The sequence below is a fragment of the Nelumbo nucifera genome, chromosome 7 (assembly GCF_055504915.1).
Source record: "Nelumbo nucifera cultivar China Antique chromosome 7, China Antique-T2T, whole genome shotgun sequence".
NCBI classification, from domain to species: domain Eukaryota; kingdom Viridiplantae; phylum Streptophyta; class Magnoliopsida; order Proteales; family Nelumbonaceae; genus Nelumbo; species Nelumbo nucifera.
The window spans coordinates 9,828,228-9,832,288 of NC_142655.1; the positions used below are offsets into that span (position 1 = coordinate 9,828,228).

Here is a 4,061-nt window from a genome sequence, read left to right on the forward strand (position 1 = left end):
CTCGAGTTGGAGGGAACTATTCCCCGTCAACTAGTTTACACAAATACCTTTTTCTCTACCCGGTTGTCCACCTCTCTGTGATGTACTCTTGTTCAGATCTGGGTAAGCATGACCTACCACCTTAACGGCTACTTGCAAGGGGCCGAACCTTGGTAGAGGCTTGTCCAAAATTGAGCTTTGGTCTACCCTGTTCAAATTTATTGGAGTCTCCAAATCTGTCTTCTGTACACCCATCGGATTTTCAAGAAAGAGTTGCTCTAAGTTTAACTCATCTATGATCTGTCCTGCGTGGGAATCTTCCTGTGTTGAGCCATCCAAACTTGCACAGTCATCTGAAATCCCCTCTTCACCACTCTCCGTGCTGCAACTTATCCAACCTCTATCTTCCTCCTCTCTCTCTTCTATTATACCCCTACTATAGTGTGGGTATGGGCGATCTTCTACACTGGAAGCCTGCTCGCCATAGTTCGAACAAAGATTCTAGCTTAGGGGCGCCTTCCTCCGCCTGTTTGCGATTTCTGATAACCTTGAGAAGCAAACAGATCGGGCTCCTCTTTTCTGGAAGAAGATAAACAGACGTTTCCATCTACAGTCGAATAGAGCTTGTCCCGCTCCACGTGATGATGGCTCGCTATAAGTGGTGAGTGGACCAAAAGATGGCTCGACCAATCTTACACCCAGTTTAGAAGTGGTGGCTCTGTTAAGACGTGTCGAGTTACAATCTCTTTTGGCCACATCAGCATAGGAAGGGCCACCAAAACTCTTGAATTTAATTCAAAAAAATTTGAATTAATTGCTTTTAAAGGAAGGCTTTGAGAGGTGGAAAAACCCTATGATTGATCACTTATACCAGGCTTGACTGATCACTTATACCAGGCTCCATTTGATCACTGATCACTTCTGGCCATGTTCTGTCGCCAGCCAAACCTTATACCAGGCTCCATCTGAAAGAATTTCGAGAGCACGAGGCAAGCTCTCCGACTTCAGCCCTGCAACTCTGATCTTCACAGCATGCAAGCTTCTCAAGTTCAACTCCAGAAGAACACCCCCTAGGGCTCTAACGATTCTTCCTAAGGTCTATTCATTCCAGAGATTGAAAGGGAGTCCTAAGAGTTTGATCTAGAAGTTGCAGTCCTTTAGCACAACTTTGTTAAATAACGAAACCCATTTTTATATTTGTATCAGTCCTCCATATACTTGGACTGTATTGAAACTCAGTTTTTCATCACCTGTATCGATGATGGCTTTAAATCGGGTGCCTTCTCGTGTTCTTAGATATATAGCACCCTGTTTAGCCTTCTTTTTCCTGAGGGGGAGGTGTTCCATATTCCTCTCAAGGTTTTAGGTTGTGTTTGCTTTTTCCATGTTCTTGGTCCTCACCGCTCAAAGCTTGATCCAAGGCAATGAAGCGTGCATTTCTTGGGTATGCAGAAAACCAGAAGGGATATTGTTGCTATGACCCAGTCTCTAGAAGTTGGTATATATTATGGATGTCACCTTTTTTAGTCAACACCTTTCTTCCAGAGGGGTTCTTCTTAGGGGGAGTGTTTTGGGGAAGGAAGTGAGCAATCTATTCTTCTTCCAGTTCCAATCCCTGTTGTCTACTCTTGTGTCTGACCCGCCTGTGTCCACTCCTGCGTTCAACCCTCCTATGTCACCTACTTTACCACCTCCCTTGTGTCATGTTTCTCAGTGCTTTTCACGACAATGCCTTTGACTTCACAAGGAGGTTGATTCCATAGCAGGAAAACCCACATCACTTTCGGAGACTCCAAATTCGGTTGACACTGACCTAGGTATGCCTCTTGCTTCCTCTGATGTTTTAGTTCCTATTGATTCCACTAACCCCATTATAGATGACCACCTTTTTCCTATTTCCAGGAGATCAGGTGATTCCTTAAAATGGACTTACAAGCATTGTCACACCAATGTTCATTGAAAGGAAGGGAAAGTTATTTTAAAATGCAGCTATAATAAATCAAGGACTGCAATCTAGCAAGCAATTATTGGGGTCATGACAGAAAAAAATAAAAGAAAATACAGGGGGCATCAGATTGCAAGGCTAGCTCTACCTGGGTAATCCATTTTTGGTTGCAGCCTTGCAGGGTTTGAGATTGTACTATTATCATTTGAAAACATAAAAACATGTGTATATTTTCCTTTTCCTCCTCCAACCCATTCCACTCATCAACCCCTCCCTCAAAGGAAAAGAAAAAAGGTGTTTTCCCTTGCATCAGATAAGTTGTAACTACTCCCATGTCCAGATGCACCTTGCATGTATTGAAATTAATCATAAACCCCAAAACAACATCAACAAATGAGGTTGTGTTAACTGAGAAACATAGATTCGCAGAAGAAGCCCCTTGTCAAAAACAATTGTGATCTCTACATGGGAAAGTTCAGTGCAACCAGTTTGGCGGGCGAGAGGATTGAGAGATCGATGACTGATTCGCCAGTGTGCCTCAAGTTCACAGTCTGAAACAGGGCAGCCACTAGTTTCTGAAAAGGATTCATCCCATCCAAGCCTTGTGAATTCCATTTCAGAGAGCAAAAGAGTGTAAACTGAACCAGTATGAACTCGAAAACAGTAACAACCAAAAGACAAGAATGCAAACTAGGAAGCAAGTGAAAGTATTTCATCTCTCTTGTATTCATCAGCATGTACTTGAACTCGGGCTTCTTAGTAAACCACCCCAAAACCCATATCAGAAATCTCAAGCAAGACGGGTATAATTTGTTCCCAAGAAGAACCTGAGGGATAAGAAGTAGGAGGAGTCCAGAGTTCTTGCTGAAGACAATCATGTTCTCATTTGTAGGAACGAAACTACAACTTGCAAACGTAGAGACAGTAGTGAAGACAGAGAATGTGGGGATCTGAAGGCCCTTGTTCCTGAGTACATCTCTTGCACTTGTAACAAGGCTCACATATAGTGCAACCAATGCAGATCCCCCTATATGAACCACTAGAAGATAACCCAGAATTACAAAAACCAGATATCTTATTGATTTATATCTCAAATCTTCTTCATTAGTACTCAAGATTGATCCGACTGTAGACACAAGGTCGACACTACTGGGTTTCCTGGATTCAGTTTCAGACAAAGTTACCATCCCCAACTCTATCTGATCCACGGGATTCGTGGGACTCATGGACTCACTATTTGTAGAACAGACTCTGCTATGGTTTCATCTGTGTTCCAGATGGTTCACATCATCAGAATCTTCTCTTCTTCGTTGCATAAACAAGTTCCTTGTTCCATATACTTCAATTGTTTTGAGAAAGACGCCAACTGCTCCTCTGTGAGCTTCATTGAACAAACCAGTAGGGGAAGGAGATAAATAACCCCATTTCTACATTAAATAAAAAATAGGATATCTGTCTATATCCATAAATGTGCACAATATATAGCAAAATATTGCAGCAACAATAACAATGTGTTGTTTAATAATAAAAGATGATTTCATTATTTCTCTCATTACGTACATGATAGCTCCAATCTGTAACCAATATTCAGCAATAGTATAATTCATGATCTATACTCACATTTACTGCAGCTCCAGCATTATTATCAAGATCAACCTTGCTCTCACCACTGAACACAATAAGAAACATAAGTTAATTTTAATGCAAAACTATGACATAAAGAACTCAAGATTCTGAGACTTTTTTCATTGCACACAAGACTTCCATATAATAAGAATTTTTAATTTATCTATTTAACACTCTAACTAAATAGCTACTGTGCTTTTTGAGTGCATTTGAACCTCTCTCCAGTAGCTAAATCACCCTTGTTGCTGGAATTAGGTTTATCAGTGCCGGATGATTCATCAGACCCACCATCTCCTGAACGTGCAAAATGTGCCAAAACAGGTGCCAAGTGAGCCATAGAACAAAGTTTGGTGACAGTGCCTAGTGACTATCTGGTTCGAGGGCAACTAACCGAAAAAGCACATGTTTATAGCTTTGGTGTGCTGGTTCTTGAGATTGCATGTGGTAGAAAGAACAGTATCTTCACACAAGATACTGGTTCTGTTCTACAAATAGTAAGATTCTTTGCCCT

General features: G+C 41.4%; 1 pseudogene; it reads right to left on the bottom strand.

The window, feature by feature from the left end:
- Positions 1 to 2,385: 2,385 nt before the first annotated feature.
- Positions 2,386 to 3,150, bottom strand: LOC104608946 (sodium transporter HKT1 pseudogene; annotated as a pseudogene).
- Positions 3,151 to 4,061: the final 911 nt, after the last annotated feature.